Source organism: Nomascus leucogenys, chromosome 9, assembly GCF_006542625.1.
Source record: "Nomascus leucogenys isolate Asia chromosome 9, Asia_NLE_v1, whole genome shotgun sequence".
Taxonomy (NCBI): domain Eukaryota; kingdom Metazoa; phylum Chordata; class Mammalia; order Primates; family Hylobatidae; genus Nomascus; species Nomascus leucogenys.
The window spans coordinates 104,578,922-104,603,498 of record NC_044389.1 but is presented as its reverse complement, the minus strand read 5'-3'; the positions used below and the strand labels follow the sequence as shown (position 1 = coordinate 104,603,498).

Genomic DNA, 24,577 nt, shown 5'->3' with positions numbered 1-24,577 from the left:
TTGGCGCAATCTTGGCTCACTGCAAGCTCCGCCTCCCGGGTTCACGCCATTCTCCTGCCTCAGCCTCCCGAGTAGCTGGGATTACAGGTGCCTGCCACCACGCCCGGCTAATTTTTTGTATTTTTAGTAGGGACGGGGTTTCACCGTGTTAGCCAGGATGGTCTCGATCTCCTGACCTCATGATCCGCCCGCCTCGGCCTCCCAAAGTGCTGGGATTACAGGCTTGAGCCACTGCGCCTGGCCTGAAATTTTAATTTCATAAAATTTTCACATGCCATGAAATAGTGCTGTTCTTTTGATTTTTTTAACCATTTAAAAAAGTAAAAATGATTCTTAGCTCACAAGTCAGAGGCTAACAGGCTAGATTTGGCCCATGGGCTACAGTTTGCCAAGCCCTAGTCTAGGTTCATGAATTCAAGCATTCTAGAATGAAGTTCAGGTTTTTCATTTATAATAGCATATTCCTCACAGCTTCTAATTCATCAATCTTATACCACTGACAACCATGAAAATGAGTTGTAACTCATTTAAAACCCATTTTGGAACCAAGTTTGTTTGTATTGCTTAGCTAAAAAAATAAAAAAGTTTACATGTAGTAAATGGATTTCAGTAAACATTTGACCCAAACAACTGGCTAATGTTCTAGATTTTACCATCAAAATAAAACAGATTAAGAGATTTCCACAATAATCCTCTGACATTAAGTCTCTAGACAGAATTTCTGTGGCAGAAGAAGGGCTTGAATTTTCTTCTTTACCTCTCATTTAATTGATAGGGTAAAATAGAAGGTAGCCAACAGGTATCAAAATCCTCAATGTAATATGGACCAACCTGAGTAAAATCTTATTTGCGTAGATGTAGTAGAAATCAAATATCAATTAATTCAGCAATATTATTTTAGTCTGACAGGGAACAACAAGGCTTCCACAAGTAAATTTCACTTCTGCGTTCACTGTAGGTCAGTGAGCACAATGAGAAATTTACAAGAGAAAATAATACAAAATTAATCTCACTTAGTTGTTACCCATTGCTTCACCGTTTTTCTTAAAGAACAATTCTTAAAAAAATTACATGTTAGCATAGAGCATGTTTCACAAATTGGAGGACTGTGCTTCATTGCTTCTATTTTCTTCATATTTAGGTCTACAGAGCTACACAAAGGAGTGATCCGGCCCATCAGGTAAGAGCTTGCTTCTTGCGCAGACTGAAGGTGTTCCATTTGAAGAGCACCTGCTAGACAAGTAGTGAGGGTGGTTTATTCGCTTGGCTTTGATTTTCTGCTTTTTGTTGTTCCTGGGATATAAACATTTCTGTTGTTTCTCTTTGCATTTTTTTTTCTTCTGGATTCAGTTTACTGTTGAATCTGATCCGTTGTGTCTTTGGATCACATTTACATAAGAGCCTACTTGTTGTTGGATATCAGCATCCCTGGATGACTGTTTGCACATTTCTGTATTATGATCGCTTTTGTTCTATTGCTGGGTGTTTTCTTGGGTTTCCCCCAAAACGTCGGCTTCTTTGTAAAAGGTATTTTGAATAACAGTATTAGAAGACTGTTCTGAAACTGAATTCTATGGGTCTGTTTTGAGAATGGAAGCAATCAGCTGTATATGAACTCCACCACTCCTGGATTGACAACATGGACCAGCAAGCCCCCAGTGCCACACTCACAGCACGCAGCAAGACTCTGTGAAAAGAGATCACACTTGCTTTCTCTTTTCTCTAATTTCAAGTTTCAAAATAGCACCCAAATTTAAGAGAATAATTAATTTGCCCTCTTAAATAATTTAACACAGGACATTTTCCCTACTATAGTATTTCAATATCCAGGGGCAAGGAAGACTTATGAACAGCATAAAGGCAGCCAGAAGATACACAGAAACTGATCAGCCATTTTCAAAACATTCTCACAGAAAGTCTGTTCAAAAATTATTTTCCTCCTCCACTTAGGTTTTTAAATGTCATTGCAATTGAATGTTGAGCACTGCAAAATCCAGGGCATTGTTACTGATAAATAACTCCTATTAATAGCGATTTCATTCATTGGAGCTTTTAATTCATTTTGGTTTTGTTGATTTTCATGCTTGTGTTTTCCATTCATTTCAATACAGCCCATCTTTCTGTTTCTTTTCAATGTTTTAATCCAATTACCAGCCCCATAAACACGTATTTGCCACATCTACAGTAGGTGCACTGAGCTGTGAGAGGAAGTGATTTCTGATTACAGACAGGCTCATTTTCAAGGGGCAAGAGGAATAACATGCAGTGAACTGAATAAAAGAATAATGGAAAATACGTTGTCAGGTGACATATGGCACAGTTTTAGAGCACAGATGGGAAAGAAAAAGTTACTTAATCCTAAAACACATATGCATTGCGTGGATAGCAGTTGTAATGTAGGTGATATATGATGGGCTTGGTTATGAAAGAAAAAAAACTTATGATTTCATTGCTCAGGTGTGTTCATTAATATTAGGATTAGCCTCTCTAACTGAGAAGGTGACAAAAAGCAATTTAGATTCTTTAACCTTAGAGTTTTGTCAACAGGAGGACCAAAGGCAAAAGTCGTCAAGCAAGAGGGTCCCCAGGACCTCTGGATTTTCTATTTCTTCTCCTTTTTCCTCTTTACTGTTTCTCTTTCCTTCCACTCCTTTTCAGAATTTCTACCTTTAGGGACTCCTAGTCCCACCCCACACATGAAAAATCACACATACTTTCTGTACCTTTAGTTATGATTAATAACACCTTAGGGAATTATCTATGTTACAACCTTTACATATCACAGGGATTCCTACCTTGGGATGAAGGGATGAAGCACGGATGATGGAGGACTGCAGCTATTTCAGTAGGAGTCAACAGATGAGCCAACATTATAGGGAGTAATGGGACTTTCACAAATCCTCTAGAATCATCATCAGATTGCACCACGAATTACATTGTTCCTCTATCAATGTGCGATTTGATATACGATTCTCTAATTGTAGCCAGAGCCCAAACAAAGTGAGTTTGGAAACCAGACACTACTGTTCTACATCCTGCCTTCTTACCAGACATTTGAGCAATGACTGTGGGGGTCAGGATATGGAAAACGATTTCCATTGCCAGAAGGTTCAGTAAAACAAAGTTTAAAAAGTAATAAATAATGAGCCAGGCACAGTGGCTCACGCCTGTAATCCCAGGACTTTGAGACAACAAGGTGGGTGGATAGCTTGAGTCCAGGAATTCAGCCTAGGGAATATTATGTGACCCCCATCTCTACAAAACATAAACAAAATTAGCTGGGCATGAGGCATGCACCTGTGGTCCCAGCTACTCAGGAGGCTGAGGTGGGAGGATTGCCTGAGCCCAGGAGGTTGAGCCTGCAGTGAGTTGAGATTACGTGACTGTGCTCCAGCCTGGGTGACAGAGCAGGACCCTGTCTCAAAAAAAAAAAAAAAATAGCAACAAGAGCTTTGTCAAATTAGGCCAGCTCCCATCCCAAGAATAGAACATCCTATTTTGAAGCTCCTAAATCTGAGAAACAGGTGCATAGTCAACAAGGTTTTCAGAAAACCCTGCAGTCACATCCTATTCACAGCACTAGGAGCTAGTTCATTGAGCCTTTAAGCATTGAGAGTTAAGATTTCCCATATCTCAGTGGATTCTCTTTGGTTGGAGCAAAACCAACAAAGACAGGAGGCTAAGTACAAACAACCACCAGAGACCAAAATATCAGTTTCTTAGGCATAATGAAGGGCTTCAAAAAGTTGTCAGGGCAAGTTAAGTGCAGTGGTAAGAAAGCAGGTAAACCTATGCTTATTCTGTGCATGGTGTGGTTTTGATGATCCTCTAGGAACCAGGAGGCCAGAAGTATACAGAGCAGCTCAGATTTTGGTCTTTCTCTTCTCAGAAGCCAAAGGAAACTAGACCGTCATCTGCTTTCTGGTGGTTTTATGCAGCATCGTTCAACTGTACTTAGTGACACAGCTTTACCCATTTCTTTCCATTCTTTAGGCAAACATTAAATCATAAAACTTTCCACAGTACTTAAGAGACATTTAGCTGCCAAATGATGAATCAAATGTGTGATTTAAGCACTGAAATTCTAAGTTTAATGTCACTTTTATCATTTCATTTTATTATGTACTATAAAATACAGAGCCGTAACTTATAATGACAATGGCAATCACATACGATATATTCTGTAGATTCACTTCTAATACTATCAGAATGTATTTTAGACAGATTGCAAAGTCCATGCCCAACTAACACACAGGGCTTTTGACTTTGGTTTCAAAGGTTTTATATGGTGTCCCAAAGGCCAAGCCCTAAAAATTCAGGAGATATTCTTTTGAATTCACCTTAATATGAGGCTGATTTTATAGCCCAGGCCTCCTACTGAGAAAGAAGCCAGTTCCTTCTTTGCTGTGGGTTGAGACAAGTGTGAAAGAATCTGTTTTCTAAGTAGACCACAGCCACTTTCGTGAGCTAAATAAAGAGAAGAAACACATATAAGACTGTTAGTTGGGGGAAACTGATATTTAGAAGGTGTCTAATCTAGTTTGGTTTTCTGCATTGATCAAATTCACGGAATAGTTGTTTCCTAGTTCTCTTCCTTTACCTGAAGAGTCAGGGGAAAGAGGCCAGTTCAGAATGGTCATGGTGGCCTGGGAGTGGCTTGCCCTCCTCGATCTTTCATTGAGGGTGATCGCAGCTAAGCAAATCGCAGCTAACTTTTCAGGACAGTGCTGCTTAATGTGACAGGACATTTTATTTACAATTCAACAGTGTCAACACGGTGGTAATAACGTGAGAAGATGATTTCGTTGTTGGCAAATAGATCCTTTCAATTGGTTGAAAAAATTGGGAGAGTTTTGATAGGAGTGCAGATTACTTGGGAAAAACATTTGAAGTTATTACCTTGGAAGTCTAAACCAGGTAGCTTTACCTGGAAACTTCATTGCTAAAATCTTTAATTTTCTGTGGCTTCGGGTTTTTGGATATTTTGGGGGGGAGGGGGTTGGGTTTTTGTTTTGTTTTGTTTTTTTGCAATCTCTTGTTAACTTGTTTTATTTCCAGTCAAACTGGGCAAAGTTCCCATTACATTGGCAGGGTTGTGATCACCGCATCCCTGATATCTTCCCTTCTGGAGCAGTGACGTGGTTTGTCTCTGTGTCCCCACCCAAATCTCACCTTGAGTTGTAATAATCCCCAGGTGTCAAGGGTGGGACCAGGTGGACATAATTGAATCATAGGGTAGTTTCCCCTATACTATCCTTGTGATAGTGAGTGAGTTCTCATGAGATCTGGTTTTATAAGGGGCTCCCCTCTTCACTTGGCTCTTGCTTCTCTCACCTGCCACCATGTAAGACATGCCTATTTCACCTTCCACCGTGATTGTAAGTTTCCTGAGGCCCCCCAGCCATGTGGAACTGTGAGTCAATTAAACCTCTTTTCTTTATAAATTACCCAGTCTCAGATGTGTCTTCATGGCAGCATGAAAATAGACTGATACAAGCAGGAAGTCAGATTTGTGCTACAAAAGGCTCATTCCACTCTACTGGGATGACCGGTCCCGTGCCCAGCCCTATCTTCTTATATGTGGAACTCTGAGTCTGCCCTGATCCCACCTTCTTGATGAAATCTTACATAGTGGTTTTCCTACCCAAATTCCTGATCTCTGGCCATTGTATGCTCCCTAACCCTCGTTTCAGGAACCGGCAGCATACGCTTCTTACCTGTTTTGATTCTGCTTTTCTGTGCCCATGAAAACACCCCACACTTAAAATGTGGTGCTGTTTTTTCATTTCAGTATTTCACCAAAGAGTCCCTTGTGGAAGTGCTGCACAGATGGGCACATGCAAAGTGCTGATACAGTGGACCTGAATTGTTTCTAAAGGATACCGGTCACCTCTGCCCAAACAGACTGCCATAGAAATACTAAACATTAACTTTCCTCCACCTCAGATTTGCTACTGAAATTAACAGAGCCCACTTGAGAGATGAATTTGCTCTTTAAAAATTTATTTCCTATGCATTTTCTCTTCCTGTAAATGGGAACCCGGGATCTCATAAAACTGAATTAAAATTATCAAATACTATTGAACCAACCTAATGAAAATTTTAACCAAAAGTCATTGTAAATTAGATGTGTTCTATACTGAGAACACAAGCCTTTGAAAAGTAGGTATTGTTCTTATGTAAACTCATGAATGGAGACTTCCTTGAATAAATTACTTCTTAATAACATCAGAGAGTCATTGGCTGGGTAAATATCTCCCTAGGGCACTCACTGAGATTCCTGAATTTAAATGTTCAATAGAACTTCATATTTGTCACCTTTACTAACGAGTTTTTCTTTATGAAATCATTATTAGCATGAAAAAGTTAAATTTTGTATCTAATTTCTAGAATTAATGCTGTCTAAAAGACCTCAAGGGGTTGAAAGTTTTGTTGCTGGGATGCAACATTTACATAATTTCTATTGCCCCAGTGTTTGCACTCTCCTACCCACTGTCAGTTTGCCACCTGAGGCATGAGAAAGAAAAATGATCAGAACAGCCAGAATGTCTGGGAATTTCTGCAAATAGGAACAATGGATCTTCTCAAAAGAGCAGAGAGCAAAATGATGTCTCCTATTCTGACTTGTGATTCAAGCATACAAAGCCTTACCATTGTTCTTTCTAAAGTACAGACTCACAGCAAGGGCTACTACTGCTGCTACATTTATGATATTTGTGAACAAGTTTATCACCATGGTTAAACAATTCCCTGAGTCACAAGAATCTGTTTTGTTATAGTCAGTCTGGAGTTTTTATTCTTGGATTTAGGATTTTACCCGCATTTCTTTCATTTTAACATGACAGCCGATGGACTAAGTTCTCTCTTATCGAAGCAAGAACTGTAGGTCCTGTAACTGCGGCTTGAAACTATCAGTATATCTCACGTTGCAGAATCCTTTAAGGTAGGAGATACAGTGCTTGTTTATAAACAGATCTGGACTGCTTTTCCACATAGGGGACAGTGAAGAAAAGCTATGACATTTCCAAGATGCCACTGCCTTGACCACAGTCAGGAAGAAAGATGCTAACAAATTATAACCACTGCCCTCCAGTGCTGCCCAGACCCGACCCAGCCTCCTCCAGTTTGTGTGTTTAACTAGACTCCCAAATTGATAGGTATCATTATACCACAACAGAGTAAACCAATTGAATAGCTGATGCATGTCCAGTACAGAGAAAGTCCTGGGTACAACAGAGGGACTTCAATGCATTACTCCTTGATCACCAGTTATTCATGGCACTTTTGTAATATTTACAGTATTTAGCATCCCTAAGAATTGAACCAATACTTTAAACCAACTCATGATGATATAATTGATTGTATGAAAATAAATGTTACTAGCCACTTTTTTTTGGCTGGGCTCAGTGGCTCATGCCTGTAATCCAAACACTTTGAGACAAGAGTGTCACTTGAAGCCAGGAGTTTGAGGCCAGCCTGAGCAACAAAACAAAACCCTGTGTATACCAAAAAAAAAAAAATTAATTAATTAGTTGGGTGTGGTGGTGGATGCCTGTAGTCCCAGCTACTCGGGAGGCTTAGGCAGGAGAATTGCTTGAGACCAGGAATTCGAGGCTTCAGTGAACCATGCTCACACCACTGCACCCCAGGCTGGGCAACAGAACAAGACCCTATCTCTCTCTTTAAAAAAAAAAGTAGTTAAATTTAAATTTTAAAGAAGAAAAAAAATGGTATCATTTCTGAGTACCATAATTTTTGTTACCTTTTGTATTGGTCCATCCTCATACTGCTATAAAGAACTACCTGAGACTGGGTAACTTATGAAGAAAAGAGGTTTAATTGGCTCACAGCTGTGCAGGTTTGACAGGAAGCATTACCAGGAGGCCTCAGGAAACTGATAATCATGGTGGAAGGGGAAAGGGAAGCAAGGACCTTCTTCACTTGGTGGCAGGAGAGAGAGAGAGTGGAGAGGGAAGTGCCACACACTTTTAAACCATCAGATCTCATGAGGACTCACTCACTATCATGAGAACAGCAAGGGGGAAAATCTGCCCTGATGATCCAATCACCTCGCCCGGGTACCTCCCCCAACACTGAGGATTACAAATCAACATGAGATTTGGGTGGGGACACAGAGCTAAACCATACCATCTTTGCAGTATATCAAATTAAAAAGCACATTTTACAAAATCATAACATGAAAAATGAAAACTAGTATTTGAATATACTTCATAGCACTATGAAATACTTTCAACATGCAGGCTAAAGACATGAACAAGAGTTACTCATGGATAGTTTATGACAATGAATTTACTCCTAAGCTAACACCAGAAAAGGCATTCAAATCACACGACCCAAAACAGATTCACTGAAGAACCTGGATTAGCAAATAACTGAGAGTGTACACCAACCTCCTCAAACAAAGCCCTCTATTCAGCCAAGGAATTTCAATAGAATTGAAAGTTCATTCCACATTATGCAACAAATTTAATGAAATATGTACATGTGAACAAAATTCTATATCTATACATAACGTGTTCCTACTGAATTTCAACAGAAATCAAACATGAAATCCCATAGGAAGTATTTCATTCAACAAGTATAGGTGGAGGACATTCCAAGCACCAGTCAGATCTACATGCAGAGACTCCAGTGGCAGGTTTCAGGATATACAAGATTGAGAATGAGGTTTAAACTGATGACCATCTCTGTGGAACATAAGCTGTAATGTCCATATATGGGTGCTAGGAGCTACAGACCCCAGTAATACTATTCCTCTTTGTATCATTTTTCTGAATTCTGACCTCTCTCCTCTTCTTCATTGGCTTCCAAGACTATATAGGTTTCCTCCTTGCCAGAAGATTCTCTACCTCACCTTAGAAATTCCCAGAACTTTGCACCTTTCCCTTTGTGACTGGTTCATTACGATGCCCAAATTGCAGGTGTTACCCTCCAGCATACGATGTCCTCCAGACTGTAGCTTCCTTGAGTTAGAGGCTTGAGTTTTCTTGCGCAAATCAAACATGTTTCCTAGTCTATCAGCCTACATGATTAAGATTATCTATACATCTTACTAAGCATTATTGTGTGTATGCACACACATAGATTAAAATAATACACTGTATACGATACAGTGAGTGCCAAAATAAAAGTAGAGAATCAAGGCACAAATGCCTACCTGCTCCCATCAAGCATCCCATCAGTACACAATGGTTGACACCAGTGCAGGACCAGAAAACAGACCACCTGCATGCAAAAAATACCAGCTCATGGTTGGGCACAGTGGTGCATGCCTATAATCTCAGCACTTTGGGAGGCTGAGGTGGGCAGATCACTTGAGGTCAGGGGTTAGAGAACAGCATGGCCGTGATGGTGAAACCCCATCTCTACTAAAAATACAAAAATTAGCCGGGCATGGTGGTGCACGCCTGTAATGCCAGCTACTCAGGAGGCTGAGGCATGAGCATCACTTGAACTGGGGAGGCAGAAGTTGCAGTGAGCCAAGATTGTGCCACTGCACTCCAGCCTGGGTGACAGTGAGACTCTGTCTCGAAAAAACAAACAAATACCAGCTCAACCTCCTTCAACCTGTGTGTCCTCGAGGAACTTATTTTTCTTACATTATCTCAGTTTTCTTTTCAGAGAAATGGGAAATCGCCATATTCCTAGGATTATGGTGATTTTTAAGGTACATATTTAAGGATTAGAAAACCAAATATGTTTAAGATGCTTGGTATCATGATTAACACATGTTAATCTTTTGTCTCCTCCTGCTTTAGAAGGAGACCAAAAAAAAGTGGGTGTCCACCCATAGCAAGCATCTGACCTGAGTTTGGGGTATGTTGAGCATAAAGCCTGAATATAGAGGGTAATAAATGAGAAGATGGAGACATTAACAAGGGTAGGAATTGCCAGCATGGTAGTAGTGTTTTGCAGGATGTTTGCAATGGGACAGATGAATGAAGAATGAGTGATACATTACCAAAGCAGCTCTTGAATGAGAAGCTGTCCATTGTCAGTAAGGAGGGCCCCAGAAAACCCAGCTCGTGAAGTGGGCACCGAAGCGTTGCTTAAGGCCAGTGTGCAAATTGGAAGCTGGACGGAGTCCAGTCTGTGGGCATCGGTGAGGTTGATATCTTAGTCTGTTCAGGTTGCTGTAACAAAATACACTAGACTTGGGGTCTCCTAAGCAACAGAAATTGATTTCTCACAGTTCTAGAGGCTGGGAAGTCTGAGGTCAAGAGGCTGGCAGATGCAGCATCTGGTGAGGAACCTCTTTCAGGTTGCGGACTGCCAGTCGGTAGCTGCATCCTCACATGGCAAAAGGATGCTAGCTCTCTGAGGTTTCTTTTATAAAGACATGAATCTCATTCTTGAGGGCCTCATCCTCATGACCTCATTACCTCCCAAAGGCAGCACCCCCCCAATACCATCACCTTGGAGATTAGGTTTTTGGTTTTGTTTTGTTTGAGACAGGGTCTTGCTCTGTCACCCAGGCTGGAGTCCAGTGACACAGTCAGATTTCAGCCCACTGCAGCCTGCATCTCCTGGCTTCAAGGAATTCTCCCACCTCAGCCTCCTGAGTAGCTGGGATTACAGGCATGTGCCACTACGCCCAGCTAATTTTTGTACTTTTAGTAGAGACGGGGTTTTACCACGTTTGGCCAGGCTGGTCTCGAACTCCTGACCTCAGGTGATCCGCCCACTTCAGCCTCCCGAAGAAGAGTAGGTTTTAACATATAAATTGGGGGGTGGGGCACACACCTTCAGGCCTTAGCAGGTGGTGTGATAACATCAAGCCCTAGCTAAATAGCAGTCAGTTGATTTCGTAGATCCTAAAAACTTGCCCAATACGACAGTAAATCTATGATAGAATATTCAGTTTCACTATAAAATACTCCAGGAAAAGAACTGAAGCCAATGGAATTGATTAATTGCACTCAGATTGGTAGAAGAGTCCCGTAAATCAGGTGGCGCCTGTGACTTTATGCAGGCGAACTGACTTTGATCTCCGCTTTGATTCCTTCATCTGGAACAAGTAAATAACAAAACCAACATCTCTCAGGATGCAAGGAGGATTAATAAGAAAGACAAAACCTATGAAAGTACTTAGCAAAGTATTTGATACACATATGTGACATTCTTTGCTCTTCCTAATTTCATCTACAAAATTACATATCCATTTGTTTTCAGAATAATCCATCCAAACCATGGACCACCTACCTTCTCAGTAAACTGCAGGTCTGGGTGAGGTGTGTATTTAACAGCTTACTTGTGCAACCAACACATTGTGGTCTCAGCTACTTCCCAGCTGACTTCTGCTTTATCCTCTCTCACTTTACAGAAAAGTCAGCAATGAAAGACTTCTCATAGCGGTCATCGATTTGTTATCACAAACAAATCGTGAAAGACAGTACAAAAATTAAAGACCCATCCTTACACGCCAACACAAAAGGAAGGGTGTCTAGAGGCAGTCTTTTCAACAACACCCACACACTGTCATCACCATCTTAATCATCACTCTTGATTATAAAATTCAGTAATGAATTCTATCTTTGAAACTAGCTTGCAGTGTGGCTTTAGGTAAATATATAATATACTCATAAATGTGTACATATAATACATAATGATAATATATAACATACTAGTAAATTAGTGTATATAAAATACTTATATAATATATAGTATCCATATAATATACTAGTGTATGTTGTCTACGTATATTTGTATAACATATATATTTGAATTTCCTCACAATAAAATACGTCAGCTTCTCACAGAATTTTTCTGAGGAACAAGTAAAACAGTAGATGCAAAAGATGCATTGAAAAATGAAATATTTCCCCAATATTGTACATTCATATCTGTATATATACACATACATATCAAATTTACAAAAGAAAATAATATGTTTTTGAGGACACCTCTAAGTTTCTTTCCGATAGTAAAGTAATAATCATGACGGTAATTATTCAATCAGGATTTCAATATAATCTGTGGGTCCCATAAGGACTTCTTTTTGTGCTTCCTGGGTCTGGCAGGTGGTAGAGATGGAGATATCAATGGTGAGCAATTCATATGCAGTTTTTGTCCTTGTAGAGATGGATACTTAGACAGTTAGCAAATTATTGCAAATTGTCTCAGCACTGTATGGATAAGAACAGAGCAAATAAGCAATCATGAAAGCATTCCAGGAGGAAGTGACATTTGATCTGTCTACATGGCGATTTGCAGTTATCTAGGTAGACAGACAGTGCGGGGGAATGGGGAGGAGGTGACGGGTGAGGAAGCACCTCGCAGACAGAGGGGGATGCCTGACTGCAGATGGCTTGTACATTTGAGGAACCGAAAGAAGACTGGAAAAGTGAGAGAGGCCAAGATTGCCAGAGAAGGCTGGACTTTGCTGGGGCCTTGTTGATCATTGTAAAGATTTTGCTCTTTCAGAGCCATGAAATTACTTCTGGCTTTTCAGCTGGAGTGAAGAGATTTGTGTTTCCTGAATGATGTCTCTGGTGGCCTGTTGAGAAGAATAGAACAGCATCGTCATAGTTTCCAGTTCTCACAGCCTTTGCCCTCCATCTTCATGGAGACTGCTCTGATCTATATAGAAGCAGCAGAGGCCCAAATACTGAAATGCTGATATTTCAGTATTTCCAGAAAAAGCCTAGCCTCCACCTTAAGCTGAGAATTTCACCCCCACTAGGTATCTGGAATTCCCAGACAAAAGGTTTACTCCTTTGGGTTTCATCCTTGTCCTTGTTCAAATACTAAAAACATGCTGAGAAGTAACACAGAAACTCTGTGTGTCCATTGCATCTTGATATGGATAAATCATTGAATCGTTGCATGGGAAGAGGTTTTATTCAGGAAGAGGCAGAATAAGAGACCCAATACAGGAAAGCTGATCAGGAACATGAGCAGCCCCAGGGAAGAGGGAAAAGAAGAAAGGGAGGCCCAAGGCTGGGTTCACAGACTCTGCAGTTCATTCCAGTCACTTCCTTTTGGGAGAATTGTTTGCATGCAGCCTCTGAAGGAGTGAAGGATGCGCCATCCTAAAATACACCAGATTGTTATATTGATTATTTTGAGTTGACCGCATTCTAGAAATTGCAGTTTTAAAACAGGTGGGCTGACGCGTCTCTTCCTGCATGCAGCATAGCATAAAGATTCCTCTGGGAGGGGTCCAATACCTGTCCCAAGGCGAGAAAACAGCCCTCATCACCAGAGACTGGGCACTGGGGCCTGCAACGGACCTGAATTAATAGACTTCTCAAAGTAACCCTTACTTCTATTACTTTTATACTCCCCCATCCCATATATCTCCTAGTGACTCCTGTAGAAATTGACTGCCCCTGGCCACCTATTCTTTGTCCTCTAATTTCTTCTCAAATTGATCATTCTTTGTCTAAAAAGTATAAAAGCAACTTCCTTTGGCTACTTCTTCATCTCTCTCTCTTGAGAAGATCTCTATGTACGTTTAAAGCTAATACAATTTATATGCTTCTGGTGTCAGTTTGGTTGCTAGTTTCAGCCAAAGGGCCCACATAAGAGTTTAAGGGAGATTGGAGGTGACCTCTGACTCTCCTACGCCTCCACCTACCAAGTTCTGGCTTTATCTTTTATTCTGCTGCACTTCAACTCAAGGACCCAACCTTGATGTCTCTCTTTGTCTCACTATAACAAGTACGAACAATAAAACCTGATTTATCAGTGGCCCTCAGGTATCGCAACTCACAACAACTCAAGGTGGCATTTGCATTTCTGCTGGAATAAAACATCATGCACGAAGGCCCAGCCAGAGACAATGGCAGGAGGCTGCAGGGAGCTGGGAGAAAGGAGAGCTTCTTCCCTAAGTCCTGAGCCTAGGCAGAGGCTAATGCCTTCCCAACCTGCTCAGAAGGATTAGACAAACAAAACCCAAACACAGAAAGAGATGCAAATATCCCCAGGAACTAGGACAAGTATGAGCTCAGCTCCAAATGTCAATTACTGGAAGTCTCCAGAGCCTGGTTAAAAATAGATATGCAGGTTTCTTTGTTCACTTGTCAGAAAGGGTCATCCCATCACATCAGATTTCCATCACTCTCTTATCACCCAATAGCTGAGTTGTCAACCATTTGCAACTGTAAGTCTTGGTTACAATGCTGTCACAGGGTCCAAATTAGTATGCGTCCTTTCAATTTTATCCAAATACCCCGGGCTCCAGGTTTCACAGGAAGTGCATGGAGAGTCTCATGAACATTATATGTGTAAGCATTACTATAACCAGGTTGTTGTTGCTGTTGTTGTTCAAATGCCTCTGTATGTTTGGGCAAAGACAGAGAAAGGATGGAAGCAGAGAACAGTGGCAAATCGCCCACAGGCGAGATGGGTAACCAAGAGGCGGTGCGGGGTGCAGCTAGGGAGAACCACGTCCCATTTTCCATTTCTGCTGTCACCTCGCTTAGAGACCATGAGAAAGTCCCTCGTGCTGCAGTTTTCCTCTACCCTGTAGTTAGACGAATCCCTAGCTACCCACCTTTGCCCAAGAAATGCTGTACAAATGAATTAGATTTAGTCTGAATGTCTCATGAACTTCTCCTGCGAAAAGTGCTTAAATTTGCAGTCAACTCCAAATTAGACTTGGTAATTGAAGGAGCAGCGGTACCGATATTCCCAAATAACAGACAATCTAAAAGTCATTTTGACTTGATTCTGGTATGCAGTGTTTGATTTTGGAGCGGAGCAGCGGATTTGCTTCCCTAATTAGTTTTAACTTAAGCTGGTATTAAACTTATATTCTATTCCATTCCGTGAGCCCTGCCTGGCTTGAAACAAAAAAAGGAGGAGCAGGAAGGAGAGGCCCAAAATGTAAATGTTACCACTAAAGATGGGGAGAAGGGGGAAACAGCCACAAAACAAATGATTTACAAAATCTGAATCAATCTAGATTTAACTTTAGAGAGAAGAAGGTATGCGTAACTTCTGGTGGTGTGCTTAACTTCTTTCTTTTGGCTAGAGATTTCCTTTGCACTTGACTGGCCCCTTTATGTCTCTGACCTATGAGCTTTGAAATTTAACCTTGCTAAAGAACTCCTCCCAGCCTGCCAGTCCAAATAAATCACTGGAGTTGTGTCAACGTTTGGGCCATCTTAACCAAGCTTATTACATCTCTACAATAACTCCTCCCACAAATAAGCAAGCATTTTAAGAATCCGCTGTCTCTCTAAAAACTATTGCAGACCAATTTTGGGTAACAAAATTTTATTAGAACTCAGACTTTTGAGATGGAGTCTCACTCTGTCGCCCGGGCTGGAGTACCATGGCACAATCCTGGCTCACTGCAACCTCCGCCTCCCAGGTTCAAGTGATTCTCCTGCCTCAGCCTCCTGAGTAGCTGGGATTACAGGTGCCTGCCACTAGGCCCAGCTAATTTTTTGTAGTTTTAGTAGAGACAGGTTTTCGCCATGTTGGCCACGCTGGTCTCGAACTCCTGACCTCGTGGTTCAACCACCTAGGCCTCCCAAAGTGCTGGGATTACAGGCATAAGCCACTGTGCCCAACCCCTTTTTAAAAATATAACAATTTTGTTTCTCTGGCCCTTTCTTTATCTAAGTTTTTTTTCCCCCTAAATAGCTATAAAAGCAGAGATCCTGCAGAATTGACTCTTTTAAAACCATTTATAGGGTTTACCCAAAGGGTCATCCCATTCTCCTTGACAGCATCAGCAATTCTGCTATCTCCTCCATACCCAACCCTACCTCTTCAGAACCTGCAGGCGTTGGAAAACAGCACCTTCTATCGCTCTGTCTTTGACCTACAGATTCTTCAAAATAACCATTTTATAGTTCCAACCATGTGCGGGGAACTGTTCTAAGCACTTCATATGTATTAATTCCTTTAGTTACAACTCTATAGAGTTGTAATTGTCTGCTTTTTACAGATGAGGAAACCCGAGTAGGGAGATATTAAATACATATCAGAACATGACTCAGCTGGTCCATGTTTGTGTGAGAATTCACAGCCAGGCATGCTGATTCCAGGGCACAGGTTTCTACTCCACACCTCCCTCTAAATGGTGCAGGCCTGACTTAACCAACAGTGAGACTGTCTTTCTATCCTGCCCAGGATCTAGATAGATCCTCCCCACTGGGGATCTATGAAGGATACAGAATATAATACTGAAGATTGAACATGAAAACATAGCCCTTTCAACTATCAATGGTCTCACACTGGCTCTCAATCATCAATTAAAGCAGAATGTCTAGAGATGCGGATTGATGTTTTTCAATAGCTCCCTAGATGGTTCTAATGTACAGCTAGGGCTGAGAACCATCCATCAACACGAATAGAAGGGAGAGGAGGAGAAGAGAATATAAAATGATGGGTAATAATAAAAATCAAGGTGCATTACATTCTGAATCCCAGCATTACCCCTGAGTATGAATCCCATTTAGTGCACAAAAACGTGTAGCATTTTCTCAGGCAACAGAGAATTGCATCTAACTAAATTAGACCTCCTTGTTTCTCAAAGGTAGGATCACAGAACCCTAATCAATACAGCGGTGTAGTAGGCTGGGATGCTAACTTATATACAATCTCTTCTGCCTTGAAAGATCTGTGATTTTTAAAGACAAAATATTCCAATATTGCTAAATGGCATCCATACAATGGATTAAAATATCCTTTTACCTCTGTTTTTCACTTTGCATTTACGATGGAACTTCTGTCATTCTCACTTCAGTACTCTGTAAGCCAGATAATTATTTGAAACCCCTGCAGTCCCAGCGCCATGTCTGAGCAAAGATTTAATGTCTGAGTCCTAGAGTGAGATTTCTGATTACCAAGACTTCATTATCTTTATGAAACAAGCGACAGTACACTGACTGATGTACAGGGAAGTTTTATCATAGACTGTTAAGTCTGAACTACCATTGTCAAAACAAACAGAGGAAGCATATTGTGTGATTTACCTTCCTTGATTTTTTTTTCTGTCTGTTTGCATACCCACTCATCTGCAAGCTTATAATTCACAATGGGGCTCTCTGTCATTAGTCTGAATTAGGAAGTTTCTACAGTATTTTGGAAATCAAATTGAAGTCCTCAGGAGGTTGAAATGCTTGAAATTATCTAAATGATTTTCATTATTGTAGCTCAGATTTTTATTAAACATGCTACTGCTTTCCAGAAATAATGAACAATAATATAATAATTAATAATCAAACACACATCAAGGGGTACTTCATTTCAAACTATAAAATTAAAAGGCTGGTGATCAGCATCCCTGGCAGTGGAGTGGAGTCTCCCGTTTCTCTAGGAGACGCATTAGCTGGGTAGTTGGGGCTTAGTTAACTCATAGGCAGGCACACTGCTTCCTCCCTCATCTAGCTGTCTGAACATATGTCTCCTGCATCATGTCTGTTCAGTCCCAGCACATGCTTCAACCACGGAAGTAGAAGTTTTAATTATGTTCATAGTATTCAACAGCAAGAGAATGCCATCCCTGTTAAAATGCTCACCCACAGCATCCCCAGATCAGCCAAGCAGGAATGCAGGAGCTTATATAAGATTTTTTTTCTTTGGGGGGCCATGGTGGCTCATGCCTGTAATCCAAACAAGTTGAGAAGCCAAGGTGGAAGGATGCCTTGAGGCCAGGAATTCAAGATCAGCCTGGGCAACATGGCAAGACCTGGTCTTTGCAGAAAATTTTAGTACCCGGCGGTGGTGGCACAAGCCTGTAATCCTGGCTACTCAGGAGTCTGAGGTCGGAAGATCGCTTGAGCCCAGGTGTGTGAGGCTGCACTGAGCTGTGATCGTGCCACTGCACTCCAGCCTGGGCAACAGAGCTAGACCTTAACTCTAAAAGAAAAAATAAGGAATTTTCTTCCCTCCTATTCATCCTACCCTATTTTTCTTCTAGACTATTCCACATATGAACGTAGTCACAAAATAAATTTGTGAAGCTCTCAAACTCTGTTAGTGTGTGAGTCCCATTTTCTTCTTCTTCCCCTCTCTCTCAGAATTCAGCCTCCTTCTCTATAAAAAAAAAAGAACTCAGAGTGAGACTTTTCCTTAGCCATGGAGTAACTCTCAAAGCATTTGCATTTAAATATTTAATTTCCTATTGTGGGATGAAAGGCTGTGATTGAACTACAGGGAGAGAGAGGGAGTGGTGGAAGTACAGGGTAAAGAAATTCCACCTAAAATTATACGCAAAAATCTAGAGTGGAGCCTACAACTTGGTATTTACTCATTTAGCACTTAGAAAAGAGCGTAATGAGTTTGGGTTTGTAGCTTTCCCCAGAAAGCTTCTTGGATGTCCCCTGTCACTGTGCTGCTAAAATCACAATGGAGTCCAGATTCTTTATAACCCACTCAGATGATTGGATGTCCCCACGTCCTGGTTCATGTATAACGTTTGGCAACCTCATAACACAGGAGGCCCATTCACCTGTAGAAGTCTGTGTGTCCCAGTTCGCCATGAACAATTCTAAATTACGCCGCTCTGCCAGTGTAATCACTCCTTGTGTTGCCCATTGCTCTCTAGAATGCACCAGATGATAAATCAGATGGTCACCTACTTATGATGTCCTTCATGGTCAGGCCTAGCCTCCACCCTGGTCTGCCTTCACTCACTGGTGCCACACTTTACATCCCAGCCAGACTGAGCTAACCTTGAACTATTTAAAATGTCTTTAACTTGCCAGTTACACCCTGTCAGTCTGCAGAGGGTGTCTCCCTTTCCTCCCTCCCTTCCCACTCCATCCCTGACTATTTTAGTCTCATCTTTCAAGTTTTAGAGCATATGACGCTTCTTTCAGGAAGCCGAGACTAGCCAGGAGTCCCTTCTACATGTGCTTTTCTCAATAGTACTTGATACATCACGTTGCTTTGATGATATCCTCAAAGGATAGATCCTTATTCATGTAGTACCTAGGACAGTACCTGGTACTAAGTAGACACTCACCAAAACTTGTGTTTCTTGAGTGAGTGGGTGAATAAATGAGTGAATGGACGTCAGTGGTGCAGGGGAAGTTTGCATTAATTCATCACCCTGTTCATATGACTACTCCTGGCCTGAATGTTCCTCCAGCCCAGAACCATAAGCATCCTCCATCAACATCCTCTACTTATGGTGTCTTAACCCAGAGTGTCTCCAGAGTGAAGAAAGGCCTATGACCTTCAGGACACTCAAGGATAGGAAGAAAAGAGGTGAAAAGAAATGAGATCCTCCAAATAGGAAAACATGGTAGAATTCATGAGGTTTCACCCTGTAAAATGGACAGCAAGGGCCCAAGTTTTCCAAAAGGCCAGATATGAGCAGCATATGGTATTAGAAAACTAAGACTTGAAGAACTCCAGTGAATTGTCAAAAGTTACAGAGTGTTTAGTGGCAGAGTCAAGAAAAATACTCAAATTTCCAGACACAAAGTCCAGTGACCTTTCTTTGCCTAGATTTTACAACTTTGAACACTCTAGTTTTACCGAAACCTTAGGCAGATAGATTTACAAGCCATGCAAAGATATTACCATCTCTGTGCTCCTGCTGCTGCTTTGAAGAAGAGAAGATAAAGCCAATGAAAATATCAAACAAATCTCAGAAGGCCTTTAATGTTACAAGCATGAACATAACTATTCCAACAAGACTAGCCCACTACTCGGATTTCATCTTCCAAAAGCCATCCCGACTCAGGAGTTTTTCAACCCTAGGGGGTCACTTCTGAAGTCCTGAGCTCTGGCATTTGGGGGTTACTGGTTTTCCTTCAATGTATCAATCTGGCTTAAATATTCAAATTCATTGAAAATGCTGGCTCTTTGAGTGTGAGTACTCTAGTAAAACTATAAATAACAAGTCAATTTTCGGGTGCTATTTTCAGATGCCAGATTTTACAATCCTGCAGTGTGACTTAGAAATTCTCCAGTTGGGATGATATCCTCGATCTCCAGATAATTTCTTAAATATCAGCAAAATCCTGCATACCTGATGCTCTGAGGAACTTTTTATTATGTCAAGCAGGGTAAAATATATATATTTTTAATTTGGGGTAGGAAAAATTGTTCACCCAAATGAAGTAAATGTCAGGTCATGGTGAAATGACAGTTGTCACTAAATATTTGAATGGTGACAATGTTAGATGCCTTCCTTACTAATCTAGATGGCAAAACTAGAAAAATTGAATGAAGTATACGAAGACAGAAATTCGGTTCACATGAAGGAAACCATCCCTCCCCATCAGAGGTGGTCAACAATAAAAGAACCTGCCACGAGGATCTGTGATCAACTTGTCAGTGCTGAAGCAGAAGCGGACGAGATGACCATCTGTCAAGGACGCTGAAGACAAGATTCCTGCATTGGGTGGCAGGGCTGAACAAGATAATCTCATTTTTGATAATTTACTTCTTATAACAGGCATTGTGCTACTGAGATCCTACAAACTGATTTTAATAAGATTTGGATTATTCCTTTAAATCAACTATTACTAAGCCTCCAAATCCACCCTTTGCTAAATTTTATGTAGAGAGGACTTCAGGGACATGGGCCTAATCCCTACAAGGTGACATACAAGCAGAAAAAGAGGAATAAATAAAATTTTATGCATTAGATACTATCTTTAACATATATTATTAATGCAAGTTAAAATGGAACAACTTCAGAGAAGAGTGACATTTCACCAATTATTGGCAGTTAGTATCTTCATATAAACAAAGGCTTTAGGAGCTGACTTGGGAGAGGATGGTCATAAAAACACCACATATTTGAGGCAGGGAGCAAATTCAAAGGGCATACAGAGAAAACATCAATACATTGTTAAATTAGTGTTGCCCATTGCAGAGTATTTCATTGCACTGGCTTAGTCCACAAGCTCAGAAGCTCAGGATCATGTTTAGAAACTATAAGCTCAGAACCAGAAGACACTCTAGAATGCTACCGTCTGGCTTTACAGAAGAGGGAATTGAGACCCAAGAAGGTGAATGGCTTCCCTGTAGTCCATGAGATTCCACAGTGCTGAGAGACACTGGTACTCTTTCTGGTCAAAGTAATTAATTTATGTATGACTGGTACCTTGGGACAAGGACAATGACGTTAAATGATTCTGAAAAACCAAAAGCAAAAAACCGGCTTGGCATGTATAAAATACCTCCAAATTAAAACTTAACAAATATATTATCAGTGTGCAAAATGAATGGAAAGCAAGATAATATTACAGTGCTTCATGATAAGAAAAGTCAGTGACTCAAGAAAGAAGAGGAAATCATAGGGAAAGGGTTATAGATTATTCTATTTTAGAGCTATTTCTCTTCTCTTCCTCTCTTTTTATGACAATAGCTCCTGGTGAGACCTTGCCTTGGAATCTGATGGAAATAGCAGTATTGAGTGAAGGACAAAGTCTGCATATATGACAGAAATAATACACTGGGAATGGTTGAAAATTATATGTAAGAAATAATAATCCTCTGAGCGTGTTGTTATTCACTGTGACCCCTCCAAACACACACACACACACACACACACACACACACACACACACCATATAAGAACATGCACGTACATCCAAATAGGCTAAATTTATATCTAGAAAAATGAATGCATCATTATATAACCTACATAAAGGCAAATGCTATTTCTGGCCTGTGGACTTTAAGCTGCCTGCCCTTGCAAGGTGTTATGTATGCAATATATGCTTAATAAATACTCATATATGGGAAGGATGATGATGATAACAACCTTTGCCAAATGCCAATTACAGGACATCCAGTCAACGCTTCATGGGTCAATACATCAGCAGAAAGGAAGTGGCAAATGGAATTAAAATAATGTATCTGTTTGTTCATTGTTAATGGCTGCTATGAATTTGAATTAGGCCAGTAATTGCTTCCCTGATATGAGAGCAAAATGCCAAGGTAAAGACTGTAATTAACATTCAGAAGGAATGGAGGCCCAGAGAACGGGGACTTCTTTCAAAAGAAATCTCTAGTTTCCCCTTTACCTCTTCCAAACCTCTTCCTAACTTCTTAGCATTCTTGTATTTCAAAATTGCTTTTGTTGTTGTTTTTTAATCTCCCTCCTTCCTCCCCACCCCCACCCTGCTTTTAACTGTTGTTCCCAACTTTGAAGCTTGCAAAATTCATGTGTTTTTAAAATAGTACTTCTTTTCTATGAAAGATTAGGGACTAGGAAGTAAACCAGCCAGCAGTAATGGAAGTCCTGATGAGGGGAATATGTGGAGGTGGATGAGACACAGAATTTTTCAAATAACATTGATTTTCCAAGCTACTCAGGATCCAAGGGGAAGTTTAAATGTTTCCTTTTGTTATTTCTGATCATTGTTTGACAGGAAAAGGGCGAGGCAGTGGTCTAACATGTCCAAAAAAGACAACTTGTCTCGGTTACATCCATTAAGAAATGAATAATGGCAATTATGATCGATTTTAAAAATCCGGCACTCAGTCTTCTTTGATTTCCCTCAGCTGGCATCAGTGTGTGATCTCTTACTTCTTGTACTGGCTTGGTATGTGAATATGTGGTATGTGTTTGACCAACCTAACTCTCCCCAGCAAGTAACACTGTTGTGGAAGGGGGAGCTATCTCCCCCAGGGGAGCTGATGGCTTGGTGCTTGTGCGATAACAAGACTAGGAATATATGCTTCATTCTTTCTTTCCCTGGTGGCTCCTGGATCTGCCTGGATTCCAGGACCCCTAAAAAGATGTTTCCAGTCAGGATTCCACAATAGAGTCATGAAAACTCACTGAGCCCTGACCGCCACTTTGCAGGACTCAAACTCATCTGGCTCTAAAGGAATGCTTGAAATACCAAACAAAACCCAGTTTTCCTCACTAGAGCACGGGGCACACTGATAGTATGCTTGAAGCAAAATAAAGGGAGAAAAATGCATTTCTCAAAATACTCAGGCAGGCTGTTGCCATCATAAAGTTGTTACCGTCATAAAGTAGGGTAAAGAAGTAGATTTGAGACTCCATTGTCTGGGGATAATTAGTGTCCAGGCAAAAATTTCCTGACCAGAACTTCATATCTTGAAGTAGGAATAATTACAGGGAAACCAGAAGCAGTTTAATCAGTGGGCATCACTTCTTCAAGAAACATATATTAAGCACGTGCTCCATAAGTGGTACCATTTTATAAGCACAACGAAGTACAGCAGAAGTAAGTTTTGATCTGGTAATATGATTGAGGAACAAATAGTTTGGTTGAAAATCAATTGCCCTGGCTACCCACTACCTGGTGAGCTTGAAATCTGATTGCTTTTTTTCCACTGTTGTTTCTCTTTTAGAATAACTTTAAAATGTCAGATTTTGTCTCAGGAGCAGTAGGGGTCCCATCTGCAATATCAGTGACACATAAAAACTTCACAAGAAACACTAAAATGCATTAATGGAATCAGTAGAAAGCTATGGACATTTTTATGTACTTATAATGTAATACCCTCCTCATTTTCTTTTTTAAAAGTGAAACAAATGGCATACAACTGAGACATTGATACTGGTTAGAAAAATGGCCTAACAGAAAAATAAACTAACAAGATTGTACTCTCAACCCATTTTAAAATTAAGGTGAGTGCTAAGAATTAACTGTGGTTTCTAGAGTTTTTCTTTAGTTTTTCCTTTCTTCTTAATCAGAGTTTCTTAACCTTGATTGACACTTTTGATATTTTGGCCCAGAGAATTGTTTGCGGGGCCGTCCTGGGTGTCTGGGAAGGGTTGCAGTGGTCCTGGCCTCTACCATCTGGATGCAACAGCAGCATCCTCCCAGTGTTAAAAGCAAAACTCTCTGTGTCTCTAGACATTGCTAAATCACCCCCTCCCTATAGAGAACCATTGCTTTATATTGACGCCTAAAAGATAGCCAATCATCTGACTTGCTATTGGCCATAAGAGCAAATTTGGAATTCAGTATATGACAGATGCTGTCAGTTACACCAAAAAATCACATAGGCCAGGAGCTATGACATTATGGAATTAATATTTGTATTGTGTTTCTTATGGGTTTTCTTTCTTAAGAAAAAGATGACGGGCTTTGTGATTGGCTGGTGTCAGGGTTGCATATCTGAGTCACAAGGATACTGGGTTGCATTGAGTCCCTGGGATACTGTGTTCATTGTCCAGTCTCCAAAGTCCATTCCTGACCTGCACAGAGCAGAAGTGACCTGGAGGAATTGCCACAGTTTGTACATCTGGAGGTTAGTTATAAAAACTAACCATGTGCACCATGAAAATAGAGGCAGGGGTGCAGGCATGGTGGCTCACGCCTATAATCCTAGCATTTTGGGAAGCTGAGGCAGGCAGATCACGAGGTCAGCAGTTTGAGACCAGCTTGGCTAATATGGTGAAACTCCGTCTCTACTAAAAATACAAAAATTAGTCAGGCATGGTGGTGCATGCCTGTAGTCCCAGCTACTTGGGAGGCTGAGGCAGGAGAATCGCTTGAACCTCGAAGGTGGAGGTTGCAGTGAGCCGAGATCATGCCACTTCACTCTAGCCTGGGAGACAGAGCAAGACTCCATCTCAGAAGAAGAAAGAAAACAGAAATAGAGAGGGGAAAAAGTGAATGTTTTTGTTTCACTACCAGTTCACCTGTTG

At 40.8% G+C, this 24,577-nt stretch overlaps 1 protein-coding gene across 3 annotated transcripts in view; it reads left to right on the top strand.

Annotated features, from left to right (window-relative positions):
• CELF2 (CUGBP Elav-like family member 2) overlaps positions 1-24,577 on the top strand; it is an 867,108-nt gene that overhangs the window by 214,864 nt on the left and 627,667 nt on the right. Inside the window, exon 2 of one of the 3 annotated variants that reach the window (XM_030819332.1) lies at positions 1,142-1,180. The exons of 1 other annotated variant lie outside the window; for it this stretch is intronic. The gene's annotated coding sequence lies outside the window, so the exon portion shown is untranslated. Of the gene's footprint in view, positions 1-1,141; positions 1,181-24,577 lie in introns of those variants that run through there. One more of the 3 variants, XM_030819324.1, reaches the window with a different exon arrangement.